Here is a 20,668-nt window from a genome sequence, read left to right as displayed (position 1 = left end):
AGCTTACATTTGAATGCCTTTTTCCTTATTAAAGCATGCTGAGTCACAGAATACAACCATTTGAAATTTCTGTGTGTGAAATAAAGATCATGTGTCTCTCTCTGGATGGTTTAGGGACCATGGTCACTGGTCACTATTGCTTAAAAGTGTGGAGTTGACTCTTGGGTTAATTACCAAAATGTCACAACTACTGTTGTCCCTCATTCCTTGCATCAGATGAAACTGTGAAAGTCTCCGGCTGCACACAGTTCTTGCTGGGGGAGGCCCTGTCTTTAAATTCCTTTCTCACCCATTAGCTGCCCGGTTTGAGCTTCCAGCTGGCAGTATTACCATTTAAGAACAGTGGGAATTACCACCACCTGATTGGAAGAACGGCATCCACGTAGGTTTTGCTTTGTGCCTAGGCTTCTGCTTCTGAAAAGTTGCTAGAGGATTAGACCTGTTGACAGCCTACCTTTGTAACAGGGCATTTCAAAGAAAAACAGCCTGACAGAGAAAGAAAGATTGAAGACAAATTGCCAGATGGGCTTGATGTTGTGGTCTGAAGCCTCACAGGCCAAGCACTAGGAAAATTTGGTTCAAAATGTAAAGAAATAAGCAAAAAAAACCCCAAAAAACAGTAAAGAAATGGTATGGGTTTCTGTGGTTAGGTCATTTTTGGCTTAAAACTAATATATTAATTAATGCTTATATCAGTTAGGATTGGAATACGTAACAGAATAGTGAAGGATTAGTAAAGCTTTTACTTCCATTGGGCCTAAGTCTTTGTTTTGTTTAAAAAGTTATTATGGATGTTCTTTAAATGTTAGGCTTGTTATTAATAAAGTCTTATAAATGTGCATATATATTTTGGGGGGCTGGAGAAAGGGATAATAGAAATATATTGGGGCCCTAAGTCCAGGGTTTTAGAATACCAGACTAGCACACCTACTGCCCCCTGGTGGTAGCATATTAAACAGTGACGTTCAGAGGTGAGGCGTCTGGGGAAGTTAAGTGTGTTGTACAAAAGGATTGTAGAGGGAGCCGGGAGATGCTCATTCCAGCTATTCTTATAATTACTATCTGCATGATCTTAGGTAAATCGTTTATTTTGATTAAAGTCTAGATTTCACTTTCTTCAGCTTTAAAGTTTTTTCCATCTTAAAATTCTCCAATGGTAATAGCAAACATTATGTACCAAAAGATGTCAAGTTCCACTTTTTCCTTTAGCAGCTGAATCCTAACAAATCCCAAATATCTGTTTAAGAAAGCAGTCTCCGGAGTACCTCCTGAAGCTTGCTACAGATTTGCTCTGGGCAGCGAACTCCATAGGTCTGTCCACAGCACAGTCCATAATTTATCAGTATGATGACCCGTGCAAGTTTATGAAAGCTCGTACAAGTTACATCATTTAAAAAATGTTTTTCTTATTTTTAATTGTAGTTTTAGAAAAACACAAAATTTACCATCTTACCCATTTGTGTTATATTCACATTGTTGTACAACAGATCTCCAGGATCATTTCATCCTGCAAAACTGAGTCTCTGTACCCATGAGCAGCAGCCCCCTATTTCCCGTCCCCTGGTTCCTTGCATTCAGCTTTCTGTCTCAATGAATTTGACTACTTTAGGTACCTCATTATAAGTGGTGTCATTTCCAGCATTTGTCTTTTTGTGGCTGGCTTATTTCACTTAGAATAATGTCCCTAACACTTATCCATATTGTAGCATGCGACAGGGTGTCTTTTCTTTTTAAGGGTGAACATTATATGTAGATACCACATCTTGTTTATCTCTCAATGGACACTTGGGTGTCTTCTACCTCTCAGCTGTTGTGAATAATGCTGTAGTGAACATGGGTGTGCATGGGTATGCTGCACTGTTTTACTGTGCAGTGTTTATTAATGCAGAGAAGGCTTATACAGTTTGTGTACAAAAGGTTAAACTTCATTATAAAGAACACCATTCAACCATACTAAATAACTGGGATATGACTTTTTGTGTGGATGAGTAAGTTAAAAAGGAACTAACATTTATTGGGCACAAGCTATATGCCAGGCACTCATACATCTGTGATACAGTCTATTGTTTGTCCTTCTAATCTGCGATTTACCCTTCTCTTAGAAGGGGGGGTTAATGCTTATTAAAATCACCATGTGCCAGAATTTTTATTTACATTACTTCATATAATTTTCATACATCAGTGCTTGAGGTAGATATTATTATTCCCATCTTTTAAGTGATGTAACTGAAGTTCAGAGAAGTGAAACACCTTGAACATGATCACATAGCTACAAAGTAGCAGATTTTTACCTGACTATGAAGTGAAACACATGTAGTTCAAAAGTATGTGTCCTTCCATCTACGGTGGGTGTGCTTTCTTCTGCATCCAGGAGAGGAACATTGCCATTCCAGGAATAACACTATCCATCTATTATCTGAAGGGTATTAGAACAATATCAAGAAATTATGCTGCTGTAATAGTTTATAAATAGAAAAACTTCTGTAACATCTTTCTATTAAATAGCAGCCCTTTGGGTTTTCCTTGCAGAGAAACAGCACCAATTTAGATGAATTCACCTGAAATACATGAAGACTTGCCTCCTGGGTGATGTTGCAAAATAAGTCTCCCTAGGCCTTCGAAAAGAGTGGTTCTCACGTGCCAATCCCCCATTTCCAAAGTTAGCTTCCATTCCACTGCATTCCCCCTTTTTCCTTTCTCCCTTTCTTTGGGATTGGTGGAGAGCTGCAACCATTTTCACTGCTTTTTGCTTCTGTATCTCTTGAATGCTGTGGTGTTTGGGGCTGGGCTGGAGCTTTGATCTGCTCCCTGTGTAGTGTTTTCACACAGGTAAAGGGCCATGAACTGTCCTTATAGGTGGTGGTGTTTTGGGAGACTCAGCAAGCTCTGTGAAAGGGCCATTGCAACATATTCTCACACATGGGATCTTTTAGATTAACAGAGAAGTGGTTATGTATCATCTGAGCAGCCATTTACACTTCTCTAAGAGTTCCTGTGCACTTAGGCTGACTTACCCTGAGAATTTAAAAACCTAGAGATGGGTGAGGGTCAAGAATGCTTCCAGGGATTCATTTGAGGTCTTCAGTAACCCCCAAAGCAGGATGTTGGCCAGGATATATAAAAAGTGGAGAGACAGGCATTGTAGTTGCCACCAAATGTCCATTATCTCCTCCCTTAGTTACTGATCCCGTTTTATTCAGTGTGACCATGTGTCCCAAGTTATGGTGAAGGAGAAGCAACAGGAATGTGTGGAACTTCTGGGGAGGCCCTTCGCAGAGGAAGGAAGCTGAGTCACTGGAAGTAGGGCTTCTCCTCCTCACCCCACCCTTCAGCATTCCTGCTCTGTTGGATGCAGACGCCAGAGCCGGTGCACCTTCTCTCACGAGGGGACCTTGGGACTGGAAGCTGCATGTGAGCAGTGACCCGGAGGAGCTTGTGTGCTGGATTGCAAAAGAAGCCTCCCTGGGACTTGCAAAGGAGTGTCCTCATGTGCCAGCCCCCCATTTCTGAGGGTGACTCCCAGTGCGTTGTATTTTCCCTTTTTCCTTTCTCCCTTTCCTGGGGCTTGATGGAGAGTTGGAATCATTTTCACGGGGTGAAGGGCAGGATCCCTGCTGCCCACAAGGGAGGGTTTTACAGGGAGTTGATGTTTGAAGTTTAGAAACCTTGAAGCAGGAGGAGGATTTTGCCAGGCAGCATATTGAGGGTGAAGAGGAAAGGGCTTAAAGGCAGCGGCAACCTTGTGAGCAAACGGGGGACAGATGACACCTCCACAGAACAGTGAAAGGCGCAGCCTAGATGTGGCAGGGGGGTGGAGGTGGGTGCCGGTTGCCCTTCTGAATGTATCTTTAGACATCGGTGGGTGAGAATCAGAGGGCTGCTTGGCCAAGTGGCCCCGGCTCCAGGGCGCCCAGGCTGCAGTCAGGGTGCAGGCTAGAGCTGTGGTTCTCCAGGCTGCCTTGGGCGGGAGCTGAGCGCACTCACAGGGCGCCCAGCAGGTCTTGGGTCTCTTGTGGCCCTAGCCAGAGACCTCAGCTCCTCTCCAGGTGGATGTCTCAGAGGGGCCCACAGCCCGGCAGCGGTGTCCCTGGGCGCGAGGGGCCTCGGCAGGGCACTGAAGAGTCCCCAGGTGGAAGCACCGCCTTCTGATACCCTGACCCCTTTCGTAACATCCTGTCACTTCCTCTGTATCCCATGGATTTGAAGCAAGTCAGTAAACCTGGTCTTTGTACGAGAGTCAGGAATCACACTAGGACCCGAATGTGGGGCAGAACTGCTGGGACCACTGAGAGGCTGCCCACAGGGCCCTGTGGCAGTGGGAGGGGTGTGGTCCTCGGGGAGGGCAACCTAGAGGCACTCGGACCATCTGGGATGCGGTCATCTAAGATACAGCAAAGTGGGGAAGAAGGAAGAGGCTTAGTCATCAACGCAGAAAGCTGCCCGGGAGCGTCAGGGCAGGGGGAGGGAGGGCCTAGGGCACCAGGAGGTTCAGATGCCTTCCAGGCGGCACACTGGGCCCAGCCACAGCAAGCATCACCTTCAGAATCTATGATGAAATGCCTACCATTTAAAGCCCACCACTGCTTTCTTACTCCTGGACTTCAGTGGTGTGGAGAAAATGGAAATTTCTGACCAGGATTCTGGTCTGGCCTTAATAGCACCCATTGTATAGGGCAAACAAGAGCCTGTTTGCACATCTCTGAGATGTTTACCAACAACAGAGGGGCTGGTCAATCATAGGAGTACTGGCCCAGGAGAGGGGTGGAGAGCAAACACCCATTCTGTCCTCAGTTCCTGGTACGTGATTGGTCAGGCCTCCTCCGGTCACCACAGAAGCCCACCTACAGGCTTCCTTCCAGTGCGAGGGGCGGGGAAGTAGAGGGCCAGGGGAGTGGGGAGACGGCAGTGTGCGCGTGGGTGCAGAGAGCTTGGAGAGCGGAGAAGGGAAGTCTGGAGGGAACGGGGGCCGGCAGAGGGTAGCCGTGGAGCCCCGGTGCTGTGGGGTTAGGCCTGTGCTGGGAAGAGGAGGGGGCAGCACCGCAGAACCAGCTGCCTATGACCCCGGTGAGAATGAGTGTGGTGTGAGCCCCTTTCAGAACCCCCAGCTCTTTTTGCTTTTGCCTTTATTCGGTCTGTGCGAATTTTTTGGGAACTTGCCCCAGGCGGGAACCCCTCCTCCTGGAGCAACAAGTCATCAGAAACCAGTCTCTGCAGAGAGGGTCTTGCAGGCTCCCTCAGCTGCTGGAAAAGAGGTGAGAGCTACTGGGCAGTTACCTTGTTTTAAACCACTTTTTTCAAGTTGTGAAATTTGGGGGCTGTAATTTTTTCAGTTCATCTTACAAGTACTACTGTGCCCAGACTGTCAGTAGTTCAATGTGCAAATGCGAGTTGTTCGGGTTGTCACGTGGACTTTTCAGGTCTAATCCCTCTTGCAAGTCAATCTTCAGTCATGTCTGAAGGATTGTGTCTTTCCTTCCTGGAATCTCCCCCCTTTTTTTTTTGAAATATGACCTGAAGACAAATTAAGGAATGATGTTTTCACAGAGATTGGGGATTTTTAATTTCAGGTATGTCATTAGCAAGCTAATCCAGTCAAACTTAACTGTGACTTTGGAGAATAGACATACACGTGCAGTGGGCACAGGTCACAGGACAGAAGAGGCGGAGGTAGACAGGCCATCACTTTTGAGATATTTGGAGAAAAAGTACTTCAGGTTCATTTCACTCCAGTCTCTTCCTTGCATCATTGGTTCAAAATTAAAAACAAACATAAAAACCATTCTTTAAACTGTGTGATTCCTGGGAATGCAGCCACCTGGGGGTGTGTTGAAACACACTTCCGGAAAGTGTGAGTGAGGCTCCTGGGCTCCCCTCCCCCCCGAGGGCCTGGCTGCTGCGGCTTTGGCCACAACCAGCACCGAGCACGCGCAGTCCTGTACTGTGTTAAGCTGGTGACACCAGGTGTTGAAAGTAAAAAATGTAATTTTTTCCACATTTTTTAGATGGTTTTTATTGTTGTTTAATATTTGTAGTTAAGCCAACCTTGAATCATAACAACATAATGCTCTTAGAAAATTTGTATTCAGGAATATTGTTTAGGAAACAGTCTCATAGTTAACATTAATGAAATCTGTCTCCTACTCTGTTACTCTGTGTGTTTTTAAAATGTAATGCACACTTGATGAAAGCAAAGCAGATCAGAAAAGTGAGAATCATAAAGCGGATGGACTTTGCTCCCAGGAACACACCCACGTGACCAGCCCCAGGTCAGGTGGCTCGTGGCCTCGCCCTGCCAGGGGTAACCACTGTCCTGACTTCTAGCTGCAGATGAGTTTGGCTCTTATTTATGTTCATATAAGCACAATCATAGAGGATGTGCTGTTTCTGTCTGACTTCTTCCACTCAGCACTGCTGGTGAGCTTCGTCCGTGCTGTGCATGCTGTTGTCCACTTGTTCTCACTGCCCTAGAGTTTCCTGCCGTGTATCACAGTATAATTAGTTCACTGTTGATGGGCATTTGGGCAGTATCTACTTCTGGACCCCTGCAAATGGTGCTGACCAGAATATTCTTATATATGTCTTTTTGGTGAACCTGTGTCCACGTTTCTGTGGAACATCTGCCTGGAGTGGAGTGGCTGGTCCCTGGTATGCGCAGGCCTGGCATTCATATCCTCGGCCAGTGGGCTTCCACTGGGGTTGCACAAGATGATTGTTTAAAGTACGGCTCTTACCACGTCACCTTGTAGACCTGCTGCCCTTAATCACCCCATCAGCTGGAGCTGAAATCGAGTTCCCAGTGACCTGGGCCCAGCTTCCCTTCTGCACCTTCCCCGTGGTCCTGGCCTCACCCTCATGCCCTAGCCCCTGGGCGTGCCCAGGCTGTCCCCTCTGCTCGCACTACCCTCTTCTCCCCTAGCCATCCCCTGACCAATGCTTGGCTATTTCCTGTTTCTTCTCAAAGATTCTGCTGTTCAGATAGTTCCCTCTTTTGGGACACATCATGCCCTGCAACCCCGTGCATGTCTCATTGGTCTTCCCACAGAGCATCTTATAATCGCCTCTGAAAGCATCTGTCTCTCCTGTTAGACCTCGACTCCTTCAGAGCAAGGACTGTAGTCTTGTTCATCCTCTTGTCTCTGGCTCTTGGCATGATGCCTGCCCATAGCAAATGCTAAAATAATACTGAATGAGTGAATGAGTAAATGAATGAAGGACCTTTCAGCTAGCCTGGAAGTACTAAACACTTGGCAGTGACAGTACCAGAAACTCAGTGGCTGGTGACTCACTCCTCGCCTTACAGAAACTTTAAATCTGGTTTTGGTCTTTAAAGTTGAGAAGAGCAGGGCTTAAAGCACAGCCCCTTCCCCCCACTCAGTTGTGACAGGTGGAGAACAACAGAATGTATCATCTGTCTTATTATACAATGGTGATTTGCTATGAAAACCAGCAAGGGCTTCAGTATTTTCCACCACCAAGCGCCTTCTGTGCTCTCCCCTAGTTGTGTATGATGGGGGAAGGTGCCTGGGTTTTGGATTAAGTCGACTTTAAATTAAGTCCAGGCCAGTCCACTTAATAACTGTGCTCTGTTTCTAGCTGAATAACTCTTCTGAGTCTTGCTTGGTTTCCCATGTGTGAAACTGGACAGGAACTGTCCCTGCAGGGCTGCCGGAGAACTGGAGAGAATGTATCAGTCCCTGAGATCACTGACAGCCTCCAGATAACAAATGTTCCTCTTCTAACAAACTGGGCTCAAGCCGGTTTCCACCAGGCTCTGGGTGTGTCTTCCTGAAGGATCTGGGTGGGGCCGGGTTGCATTCACAGCTCTGCCTGCAGGTGAGAAGAGAAGGGGTGCGTCTGCATCTGGACCTGAGAGCAGGCAGTGACAACAGCCCCGAGAGAGCTGGGAGGCCAGGGCCCGCGGCCCCAGGGCCAGCTCCTGTGCCCCCAGAGAGGCCCTGCCTCAGGGCACTGCGCCTTTCCTTCCTGGGTGCTGGCCCCTGCGCAGGGGTGGCCTGCCTGGGCTGCGTTGGTCTTGCCCCCTCCCTGAGACAGGACCAGCTCCCTGCAAAACTGCCTTTATTTCAAGATGGGGGCAACAGGAGGGGAGAAAGAAATTCCTTGACCCCAAAATATTTGAAATCATTGTCATATTAAAATAATGCCAGGTTCGCATGAATTTTGAAGGGTCAGCTCTTTTGGGTGACAGTGGGCCCTTCCCCCCTCCCTGGGCAGGCTCCGGAGCGTGGAGAGGAGCCAGTTTCTGGAGCCGGGTCTTCTTCCTCTCCCACTGCCTCTGCACCAGGGGGTCACACTGGATGCAGGGCCTGGGGGTCGTGTTTCTGGGAGGGTCCATTCCAAGGACCAGTAAGGAGCTACACTGCTTTAAGGGGTTCCAACTAGGACTTCTGGTTAACCCTTAATTAGTTTGTGGTTTGTGAAACATGGCCCTCTGAGGGAAAATTGCCTTTTTCTCTTCTTTGGGAAACTCCTGAGATCCTGCTCTCCCAGGTGTGGACCACGTGTTTTAAAAGCCAAGCATAGACCAAGTTGTGCTTAATTTTAGTAAAATGTAAGGTCCTGGGATCCACACCCAAAACGAGAGAGGCCAGCACGTTGTGAATCCTGAGGATGAACGGTGTGCTTGGCCTCCAAGCCCCAGCTTCCGTCAGCTGGTCCTAAGTAATGTAGCTTTCAAAGTTTTGTTTTGTTTTCTTTTCTTTTTGGTTGGGGGTATCGTGTATTTAAGGGCTGGACTCAGGTCAGCGCAGCCAGTTCCTCAGAGCCCCAGTCACTCGAACACAGCATATTTTTTCAGAAGTTTTGGACTCAGAATTCTAGCTGCTCTCAGCGAGCAGTGACCAGCTGTGCGTTGAGGACTCACAGGCATGTGAGTAACTGGACCCTTAAGTGAGGCACCGAAGAGCATGTTCAGTACACAGCCTTCCTTCCCCCACTGCTCCTCGCTTGCTTGTAATTCAGTTTTAACCTTTCTCCGTTTCAACTGAATTTAACTGAGGGTGATTAGAGGAGCTCGGAAGGGTTCTGAATGGGGACGGGTAATTAATCAAAACTCCACCAGGCTTAGCTTTGCGTTCAGTGCCTTTATTTTTTAAAGGCTTATTTATTATTAAACCATGCTGTGTGTGCACTGGGGTGACACTGGGGTGATCTTTTGGTGCACGAACGGAGGCAGTGAGCTTTCCTTAGTTTGTATTCCTCCTCCTAACTACCTCTAGGCAGCCAACATCTTCTTAGACTTTAAACTAGTTTTTAAAATATTAGCAAAAGGTAATCCTGAAAGTAAATCTGTTAGAGCTACCAAAAGAACTGAGTCCTGGATCCGAGAGCCCTCGGGGTGGGGTTTGGGTTATGCCTGACTTGCTCTGGGCTGGCGGTGCCAAGCACCAGGGGCCCTGGGTTAGGAGCGAGGTCCTGGTGGGCACTAGACTGACAGGTGGCAGGGCACTGTGGGGGTGGTTTCTGAGTAGCGCTCCCGTTCCTTTTGTAATGTCGGTCCTGCTCTGGGCTTTCACGGTTGACATGCTGCCGCCGTGGTCGGTGGCCGTCTTGCAGAGCCTTCTTGCTAACGCGCTCTGTCGAGCTGTAGGGGGGTGCCCAGGACTCCTGCGTCTCCCACCGCCTCTGCTGTGGCCTTGGCCCGCCTGCCGCGGTGGGACAGAGCCCTCTGACATTTGGCAGGGGCTTCGCTTTGACCTCCCTGACCTCCTCCCTCTTGGCGCTCTGCCTGGTGCTGCTTCCGGGAGACTAAAGCTATGACATATTTTATTAGAGGGAGGGGGCAGGGCCCAGGACTAACCAGGGGCCTCCCCTGCATTTGTAGTTATTTTATTTATTCACTTTTGGCTAGGCGTGACTTCAGAACTGGTTCTCTTAAGAGATTTTTAAGCAGATACATTATCTTTCTGGAATATTTTGTTAGCAAACCACCTAAAAGGGGAATAGCTTTGTGAGATATCTTGTAATTGTTTTTCTGATATTTCCAACATAAATTTAAGTTTAATTCCCAAAGTCCCCATTTCTCAGCCAAGAAAGCAAAAACAAGTCAACTAAAAACCGTTTTAAATTAATATATCCTTAAAATGTTTCTGAAAAACAAAATCTTGTATCTAGTGCATTAGTGGATAATCATCCCCTTTCCCTCCGTTGTGTTCGGTGTATGTGGCTGGCTGACACGGTGAGGTTCCCCAAGGAAGGAAAGATGGACAGGGTTCCTTGGTGTTCATCTCTCTCAGAATACCACTGCCGCCTTCTCGTGGTCAAGGTCAAGGCCAAGGGCCGCTTGGTACGGAGCACAGCCTCTCCCAGCTGACCCAGTCATAGACGTAAACACGTCACCTCGTCCTCGCTCCGCGTCCCGCCGAACCCCCCCCCCGCCCGTCTCGGGTCCACGGGGATTCTGTGCTCCTGGGGCACGGACAGTCCCGGACGCCAGGGGGGCTGCGGGGCCCTCCTCCGCCCCTGACGATGTCCCAGGGTCCCAGCAGACTTCACTTACACAAGTCACAAAGTAAGTTGCTAAGAACTCCGGGATGGCGGCAGCTTAAGTGCAGACTCCGGGCGCAGGCCCCGGCGGGCACGCTGTGGGCACCTTACCGGTGAGGATGTCGGCGGAGCGGCCGAGCCCCTGGCCGCCTGGGGCCAGCGGGTGTCCTGCTCTGCAGGACGGGGGGCAGGAGGCGCTGAGGGGGGGGACTCCTCCCGGGGCGGGTAGGGGCCTTCGTCGGACAGGGAGGTGAAGGCAGGACCCCCTGCTCTGCCCCCTCAGCTGGGCCGCCGTGTGAGCCGCTTCACCTCCGCCGTGTGGACTGGGGAAGGCTGGGCAAGGGGAGATCTCGTGCTGCTCGGAGCATCGACCTGAGAACTAAGTGTGGCACCTGCGTGGGGTCGGGCGCGGTACACGCCCTCGCTCCGTGGTGGCTGGATGGCTCGCACTTTCCTCTCTGAGCCGCAGGTGGGCCTTGTGGGGACTCTGCCCCTTTGGTCTGGGCGGCAGCCCCTACCCCACCCCACCCCCAGTGTGCCCGCCACCTGGGCAGCGTCCGGCCCCGCAGGGTTCCGGGCCTCTGCTGAGCTTTCTGTGCCTCCTGCCGGGAGCCGGGGCACACAGCCCGCGGCCCAGCCGCCCTGGCAGTTCGCCCACCTGCCTGCTTCCACAGAGCCCTTTCACGGTGGGCCTGGTTGGGGCGGGACGGCCACGTGTCCTCGCCGGTCACTGTGCTTTAAAGATGGCATCAGGGAAACTGCTGGCCCGCCAGAGAGTGCAATCCCAGGACTGGTCACTCAGGCAGCACTCAGAGGGCCCGGTGTGGCATCGGGCCCGTAAAGTGCCCGTTTGTTTTCACGGACCCATGAGCGGTCGGAGCTCGAGGGGAGGCAGGCCCTCTCCCGGGGACTTCACCGGCCGCCTGCCTGGCCTGGAAAGGGGCTTTGCCACGACCGTCTCCGGGGTATGAGCAGGGGGCCGGGCAGGAAGCCGCCGTGGCTGCTCTAGGCAGCGGGGGGTGGGGGCATCAAAGCGCCCGCAGGATGCGCCGGAGCCGCCCTGGGGCCGCAGGGGAGAGGACGGGGCCTCTGTGGCCTCCCGCTCGCAGGCCAAGCTCCGGGTTAAAGGTCAGGGCATTTTGTTTTTTCACCTGTTTCCTACGGTTCTGAGAAACTTCTGAAGAATTAATGTGTAACTCTATCAGACAGGGAGGCATTTTCTCAAGGGAAAATAACGCCACAGGACGAAGGGCATTAGCAGCCCTGGCTGAGACGCCAGGCCTCTGCGGGCCGGGAAGGGCCCTCTGGGGGCAGACAGGCCTCTCCCCGCCGCCCCGGCCCGGCCCGGTGGCAGAGGTGCCCTCCGGCAAGTGAGGACAGAGAAGCGGGAGCTGCCCCGCAGTTCCCCAGGGCGCGTGCTTGCGGTTCTGGGACAGGTGAGTGGGGAGTGGCGGGGCTGCTCCCGGGAGCCTCGGTTCCCGTGAGCCTCCAGCCGTCTCACCTGTCTGCCCAACAGTCTGAGCTTGACAGCGGGTGGGAAGTGCTGTTCCCGGCAGTGACTTATCACTCAGAACACACAGTCTGAAGTGATAACGTACAGATGACTAACATTTCCTCATACCATGAAGTTTTAATCCGTGCAGGATGAATATTTCCTGAAGGCATCTTTATATAAATGTTGTTTCCGTGTTAGAAGCTGGTGTCCACTTAAGTCCTTTAAGCAGAGTTGAGTATTAGCCCTTGTGTGGCTCACCTGGTGTGTTTCTAAATATGATCTCGGCATGTGCAGTAGTTTTAATTTGTCAACTAGCATAATAAACTCTTAAAGTCTGCTTTTTACAATCTTACCACCAGGTGGCTAAGAAAAAATTAAGCAGGAAAAATCCAGCAGTTAAGCAAAGGATCCATAATCACTTTCAATTTCTGCTTCAGCAATGAAATATGAAACAATAGATGGACTGTGTTTAAAGAAAGAGAACTGCTGAGTGACAGGCATTTTAAGCAGCACCAGGCCAGATGGACATTTCTTTTTGTTTTGTTTTCTTAAATACTGACCATGTTAAAAGTTTTACTTCAGCAAAATTTGGTTGGAGACTCTCTCTGAGCCTCTTCCATCTCGCTGCTGCCCCTTGAGGTCCATGTTATTCCCAGCCCGGGGCGTGGGGACCAGGGCTTGGCTCCTGGGTTCTTTGATTCCCAAGTTGAATGTGCCTGAGACATGACCTCAGCAGCAGCCTTGTACTCGATCCTAGAGAGGTTGCGTATGTTGGTTGAGAATCAACTCTAAAACCCAAAAGTAGAATTTGTGAAAATGAATGTTATAACTCTCGTGTCTCCTTCGCTGAAGATACTGCAAGGGAACCCGCGGCCTCCATCCGTTAGAGAGGCACGGCGCTGTAGGGCAGAGACCGCCCCCCGCCCCTGCTAGGTTTCCAAGAAGAAGAGTGGCTCTTGTCCCATGAATACAGAACCCCACCAGTTAGCTCTGCAGTGCTCCATGTGGCCGTGCATTCCAGGTTACCCCTCAATTCTCTAATTTATTAACTTCGACAACCTCTTGGTTCTATTCACAATTCATTTTTCTGATTCCAAGTTAACATGAGTGCCTTAATCCTCTAATGGGAATTAATTGCTTGCTTCAGTGCTTACCTCCAATCCTTTCTCAATCCCTGCGGGGATTGAGTTTCTTCCTGAAGGGTCTGTATTTGATGTTAAAGCACAATCCGAAAGGTAATGATGTTTTTCTTGTGAAAGGAGCTGGGCATGCACGATGCTAATTTTCATGTTACATAAGTATTCTCAAACTAATACCACAAAAGATTCAATAGATAAAGTGTAGAAAATTATAATTTGGCCCTTCTAGCAGGCTCTATTATTTCCTAGAAAAGTTTTAACTTTTATGGCTGGGTTTTCTTCCATGGGAACAAGGTATCATCTTCAGATGTAATTTTCAATGGAGTTGAAGTGAATAACCTGTGGCCTAACCAAGATCATCTCTATGTAATCACCTCCTCAGGTATTCTTTGCTCTGAAAAATCACTAAGGCCACAACCAACACTGACATGGATTGAGTCCTTCTCCCATTTACTATATAGAGTATTCATTTTTGTTTTACTTTTCCAAGCGGCTTCACTGAGAAGAATATAAGGTAGCAGGTATTTTTTATAATCCTGATAAAGGAAGGAACTGGGACAAGTGTGGAGTCAATAAGGGTCAAGGGGAAGAGAGAATTAACATTCACTGGGTGCTGAGGCCTGGCACACAGCCAGCAGTCAAAAGCAATTAGCTCTTAGGGAGAGAGGATAAACCCAGTTTTAAAGTAACTTCCCAAAGACCCACAGTTGCTAAATGGTGGAGGTAGGAATTCTGTTCCAGCCTGTTTATACCACAGTGCATTTCTTAACATGCACTGTGTCCTTAAGTGTCCCTCTGATTCCACAGGGCTGGCCATCTGTGTCCTAGAAAGAACAGGGCTACCTGGGGGTGTCTACTTCACATTAAGGCAGAGACAGAGCCACTCCTAAAAGACACTCTTCAGGTTTTTCTGAAAAGCCCAAGTGGCCCACCTGTAGCTGTTTCTGTCCATTACTTATTAAACCAAGCTCTTGTATTTTATCCAAGAATACAACCATAGCCCTGGGGCAGGGCCAGAAGCTCCCCCCTGGCCCAGGAGCATGGCGTGTCAGAGGAGGGTCCTGACGTGCTCATGGCCGGAACGCGTCACACATATTCTGAGTTGGCCCTGGCCAGTGGAACAGACTTTCCACAGGTCCTGCTGGCTGTGACTTTCACAACAGCCCTTGGAGATGGGCTTAACATGAAGACAAGGAACTCAGAAAAGGAAAACAAACTAAACCCAAAGCTAGCAGAAGGTATAACTACGATTAGAGCAGAGATGAACAAAAAAAGAGAAAATCAACAGAACCAAAAGATCAAAATTGACACTTTTAGCTATATTAAGAAAAAAAAAAGATACAAATAACTAAAACCAGAAACAAAAGGGGGGACATTACAACTCATTTTACAGAAATAGGAGAATACTGTGGACGGTTGTGTGCCAACAAATTGGACAATCTAGATGGAATGAATAAATTCCTAGAGAAACAACCCTAGCAAGACTGATTCATGATGAAACAGAAAATCTGGACAGACCAGTAAGGAGTCTCACTCATTAATCAGAAACCTCCCAACAAAGAAAAGCCCCAAACTTGAAGGCTTCACTGTTGAATTCTACCAAATATGTAAAAAGAATCAATACTTACCCTCAAGTTCTTCCCAAAAATGGAAGAGGAGGGTACATTTCCAAACTCATTCAATGAGGGCACCATTCTAAGCAATCTTGAAAAAGAACAACAAAGTTGGAGGTCTTACACTTCCTGATTTCAAAACTTAACTGCTGGCCCAAGATGGCCACATAGAAAGAGGCTGAGCTTTCCTCCCACACAGACCAAAGCTACACCCACACAGAGCAGTTCATCCTGAGGAAGAGCCAGAGGCCTGAGTGAACACCGTATGCACAACGAGAGATGAAAAGACCACATAAAAAAATGGCAGGAGACACACAGTAATGCAGTGCAGTCTATAGTAGGAAGGCATACTGCTGAGCTACTGGGGCACAGAAAAAAAAAAAGCCACCAGGTGGAAGGTTAAACCCCATTGCAACTATTGTTCAACGAAGCTGATTTTCAAAACCCAGGTACCCACCAGGGGAACTGCTGGAAATCTCTCCAGGACCAGAAGTACTGGTGAGCACCCCTGTTTGCACCCCTTCCAGCACTGCTACTATGAATGGGGACAGGGTGAACACCGTGTTTCCATTCCCCCCACACACTGACAGTGCAGACAGGAGCAGGAGCAGGGTGAACACAGCAGCTCCAGGTGTGATGGAGGTGGCTTCCCCCACACACACCCAAACATGCCTGTCAGAGACCCAGCAGCCCCACCAAGATAGTACTAATGCAACGCTCACGTGGATTCAGTCTGCCCACGTCCTTCCTTCCATTCCTGGCCGCTCTGTTTACACAGCCTGGTACCAACCTAGGAGATCCCCAGACTGTACCCATCCACCCCAAGTCACCCCACCAGAGAGGCCCCAGCCTGCCGCCCACGCATAAGCTGCCCTGCTAGTGTATGCCCAGCACCGGTACACCCCAGCCCACACCCACCTGTCAGACAGCCTACCAGGGGGACATTCTTTACCCAAGACCATGCCTTCAGCCCTGGGGGAGGTAGTCCTTTTGCCTGACTTACAGAAAAAACATACAAACAAAATGGAGACACAGAAATATACTTGAAACAAAGGAATGTAGCAAAACTTCATACATACAAAGAATAAAGTTAAATGAAACAGAGTTAAACAATCTACCTGTCAAAGAGTTTAAAGTAATGGTTATACAGATGATCCCCAGACTTAAGAGAAGAATGGATGAACTCATTAAGAACCTCAATTATGAGCTAGAAAATACAAAAAAGAACCAGAGATGAAGAACACAGTGACAGCAGATTAGAGAAAATGCAGAAGACCCGATCAGTGATTTGGAAAACAAGTAACAGAAAGCACTTAAGCTAAAGAGCAGAAAGAAAAAAGAAAAAAATGAGGACAGGTTAAGGGAGCTCTGGGAGAACATCAAATGTCCTAATATTTGCCTCAGAGTCCCAGAAGAAGAAGAGAAAGGAGTAGAAAACTTAAAGAAATAATAGCTAAAAGCTTCTCTGACCTAGAGAAGGAAACATATCCAGGTTCGGGAAGCACACAGAGATCTAAACAAGGTGGACCCAAGGAGGTCCACACCAAGGCACATAATAAATCTTAAAAGCAGTGAGAGAAAAGCAATGAGTTACCACAGGGAAACCCCATAAGACTGTCAGCTGTTTTCTTCAGCAGAAACTATAGGCCACAAGGAAAGTGCTGAAAGACACTCTGCCCAGCAAGGTTCATTCAGAATTGAAGGAGAGGTAAAGAGCTTCTTAGATAAACATAGGTTAAAGTAGTTCATCACCACTAAACCAGCCTTAAAGAAATGTTAAAGGGACTTCTTAAAGAGGAAGAGAAAAGGCCATATTTTAGAATCAAGAAAAGAGTGGGGAAAAAAAATGTCACTGGTAAAAGCAAATAGCAAAGAAAGCAGATCACTTAAAAGTTAGTATAATGAAAAGACAAAAGTAGTAAAATCCACTTTTTAAGGGAATCACTAGCTAAAAGTTGTTAAAGAAGACATCTTATACACAAAATGTATGTTAAAGGGGAAGGGGAGTTAAAAATGTAATGCTGTTAGAATGCCTTTGAACTTAAGGAACCATCAACTTAACACAGACTGCTCTGTATGTAAGATTGTATACATAAATCACATGGTAACTACAAACCAAAAGCTTAGTTACACAATAAAGAAAAAATAATCCAACCATAACACTAAAGAAAGTCATCATGCACAAGAAAGCAAGAGAAGGACAGACCAGAGAAGAATGACATAAACAACCAGAAAACATTTAATGAAATGGCAGTAAGTACATACCCATCAATAATTACTATAAATATAAATGAACTAAGTGTTCCAATCAAAAGACAAAGGGTGACTGAATGTATTAAAAAAAAGACTTATCTATATGCTGCCTACAACAGACTTACTTCAGACCTAAAAACATGCACAGACTAAAAGGGAAGGGAAGGAAAAAGATTTTCCATGCAAATATAAATTTTTAAAACTGAAATATCAGTACTTGTATTGGACAAAATAAACCTTAAAACAAGATTGTAACACATTATATATGATTAAAGGCTCAATCCAGCAATTAGAAGCAATTGTAAATATCCACACACCCAACAGAGAAGAAATACATGGAGCAAACATTAACAGACATGAAGGTAGAAACCGATAGAAAAGCAGTAAAGAAACAGTGGCTTTACATGATACATTAGACCAAATGGACCTAATAGATATACACAGGACATTATATCCAGAATATTCATTCTTTTCAAGTGCACATGGAACATTATCCAGGATAGATGACATGTTAGGCCACAAAACAACTCTTAACAAATTTAGGAAGACTGAAATCATACACCATCCTTTCTAACCACAGCAGTATGAAACTGGAAATCAAAGGCAAAAGACTAGAAAAAACAAACAAACATGGAGGCTACGCAGCATGCAACTAAAAACCAATGGGAGAATAATGAAAATAGAAACAGAGCAAAACCTTTGGGATGCAGCAAACACAGTTCTAAGAAAGAAGTTTATAACATTATAAGCCTACCTCAAGACACAAGATAATGAGCAAACTGAATTCAACAATACATTAAAAGGATCATTCACCATGACTAAGTGGGATTTACCCCAGGGATGCAGGGATGGTTCAATATCTGCAAATCAATGTGATATACTACATTAACAAAAGCAATGATAAAAACTCTCAACAAAGTGGATATAGAGGCAACATACCTCAACATAAAAAAGGTCATATATGACAAACCCATAGCTAACATCATACTCAACAGTGAAAAGCTGATGGCTTTTCCTCGAAGATCAGAAATAAGACAAGGATGCCCACTATCACCACTTTGATTCAACATAGTACTAGAAGTCCTAGTCATGGCAATCAGGTGAAACAAAAGGCATCTAGATTAGTAAGGAATAAGTAAAATTGTCACTATTTGCAGTTGAAAGTCTTTTCAAAAAATACTGTATTAGGACAACTGGACTACTACCAGCAAAAGAATAAAACTGGATCACTGTTTTACATCATACACAAAAATAAACTCAAAAGAATTTAAGACTTAAATATAAGACCTGAAACTATAAAACTTCTAGAAGAAAACATGGGCATTAAACTCCTGAGTATCAGCATTAGTAATTTTTTTCTGGACATGTCTCCCCAGGCAAGGGAAACAAAAGAAAAACAAGTGGGACTACATCAAACGAAAAGCTTCTGCACAGCAAAGGACACCATCAAAAGGAAAAGGCAGCCTACTGTATGGGGAATACATTTGCAAATATATTTGACGAAGTGCTAAAATCCAAAATATATATAGAACTCATATAACTCAACACCTAAAAAATAAAAATGGGCAGAGGACCCAAAGAGACATTTTTCTAAAGAAGACATACAGATGACCAACAGGCACATGAAAATTGCTCAACATCACTAATCAGGGAAGCAAATCAAAACCACAGTGAGGTGTCACCTCAAACCAGTTAGAACGGCTAATATCAACAAGACAAAAAATAACAAGTGTTGGTGAGGATGTGGCAAAAAGGGAACCATTGGGCACTGCTGGTGGGATGGCACAGTGGTATAGCCAGTGTGGAAAGCAGTATGGCGGTTTCTAAGAAAAGTAAAAATAAAAAATACCATATGACCTAGAGGTTCCATTTCTGGGACTCTTAAGAAAACAAAATAACTAATCTGAGATAATGTATGGACTATGTGTTTTTCACAACATTATTTACAATAGCTAAAATATGGGAACAACTTAAATGCCCATTGATAGATGAACGGATAAAAAATGTGTTACACATCTACAATGGATTATTACTAAAGCTATAAAAAAGAATAGCATCTTTGCCACTTGCAACAACAAGGACAGACCTAGAGGATATTATGCTAAATGAAAAAAGAGAAAGACAAATGCCATGTGATTTCACTTATATGTGCAATCTGAAAAACAAACAGCATTGAAACAGACATATAAATACAGAGAACAGACTGTTGTTTACCAAGGAGGGGTTGGGGGGATGGATGAAATAGATGAAGGGGGGGCGGACTGAGAATGTTTGATATCTTGACCTGGGTGATGGTTATATGAGTATCCAAATGTCAGAATTCATCAAACCATACCTAAGATTTGTGCTTATTGTATGCATATTTTTTAATGGTTACATAAAGAAAATGCAGGGGGCAAGATAGAGCTTTTACCCTGTGTGAAATACTACTACTAAACATTTACATGGCATGACTAATGGAAAAAAGGACCTTTAACCCTTAAAAACTTACTGCAGCACTACAACAATCAAAACAGTGTGGTACTTGATACAAAGACTGATCTACAGACCAATGTAAGACAACAGAGAGCCTTTGAACATATAGTCAAATGGTTTTCAACAAGGGTGCCAAGACCAATGGGGAAAGAACAGTTTTTTCAAATTGGAAAACTGGACATCCAAATGCAAAAGAATGAAGCTGGACTCTGTACAAAATTAACTCAAAGTGGATCAAAGTCTTAAACATTTGAACTTAAAGCTCTAAAACTGTTAGGAGAAAACAGATAAAAAGCTTTATGACCTTGGATTTGGCAATGATTTCTTTGATATAACACCAAGAACATAGTCAACAAAAGTAAAGATAAATTGGACATCAAAATGAAAAACTGCGTATCAAAAGACATAATCAACAGAGTGAAAGGCAACTGACAGAATGGGAGAAAATATTTGCAAGCCTATCTGGCATGAGTTTAGTATCTGGAAGATAAAGAGAATTTCTAAAAGTCAATAATGAAACACAACCAATCTGATTGAAAAATGGGCAAAGGACTTGAATAGACACTTCTCGAAAGAAGAAATACAAGTGGCCAATGAGCACATGAAAAGGTGCAGGCATCACTAATCATCACGGAGATGCAAATTAAAACACCACCACCTCACCCCTGTTAGGATGCCCCCTATCGGAAAAAGCAAAACAAAACAAAGTAACAAACGCTAATAAGGACGTGAGGAAAATGAAGCCCTTGTGCATGGTAGGTGGGAATGTAAAATGGTGCAGCCATTATGGCAAACAATATGGCAGATCCTTAAAAATTAAACAAAGAATTACCATACGATCCAGCACTCTCATTTCTGAGCATATTTCCAAAAGAATGGAAGCAGGATCTTTAAGAGATTTTTGTATGCCTATGTTCATGGCAGCATTCATTATTCATGATCACCAAGAGGTGGAAGCAACCATAATGTCCACTTGACAGATAGATGAACAAAATGTTGTATAAACATGATGGAATAATAGTCAGCCTAACATAGAAAGGAAATGTTGACATATACAACAACATGAATGACCTTGAGGACATTACGCTGAGTGAAATAGGTCAGGCACGAAAAGACAAAGACTATGTGATATCACGGTTATGATGAAGTGTGCGGAAGCAATTTTTAATTCCGAAAAACCCCAAAAAGTC

The 20,668-nt window shown here is 46.0% G+C and overlaps 1 protein-coding gene across 8 annotated transcripts in view; it reads left to right on the top strand.

Annotated features, from left to right (window-relative positions):
* Positions 1 to 20,668, top strand: part of GGACT (gamma-glutamylamine cyclotransferase) — a 76,723-nt gene that overhangs the window by 9,406 nt on the left and 46,649 nt on the right. The window contains exon 1 of one of the 8 annotated variants that reach the window (XM_036893612.2): positions 11,811 to 11,939. The exons of the other annotated variants lie outside the window; for them this stretch is intronic. The gene's annotated coding sequence lies outside the window, so the exon portion shown is untranslated. Of the gene's footprint in view, positions 1 to 11,810; positions 11,940 to 20,668 lie in introns of those variants that run through there. 8 annotated transcript variants of the gene reach the window in all.

This window comes from Manis pentadactyla, chromosome 17 (genome assembly GCF_030020395.1).
Source record: "Manis pentadactyla isolate mManPen7 chromosome 17, mManPen7.hap1, whole genome shotgun sequence".
NCBI classification, from domain to species: Eukaryota; Metazoa; Chordata; class Mammalia; order Pholidota; family Manidae; genus Manis; species Manis pentadactyla.
This window is presented reverse-complemented; position numbering and strand designations above follow the sequence as displayed.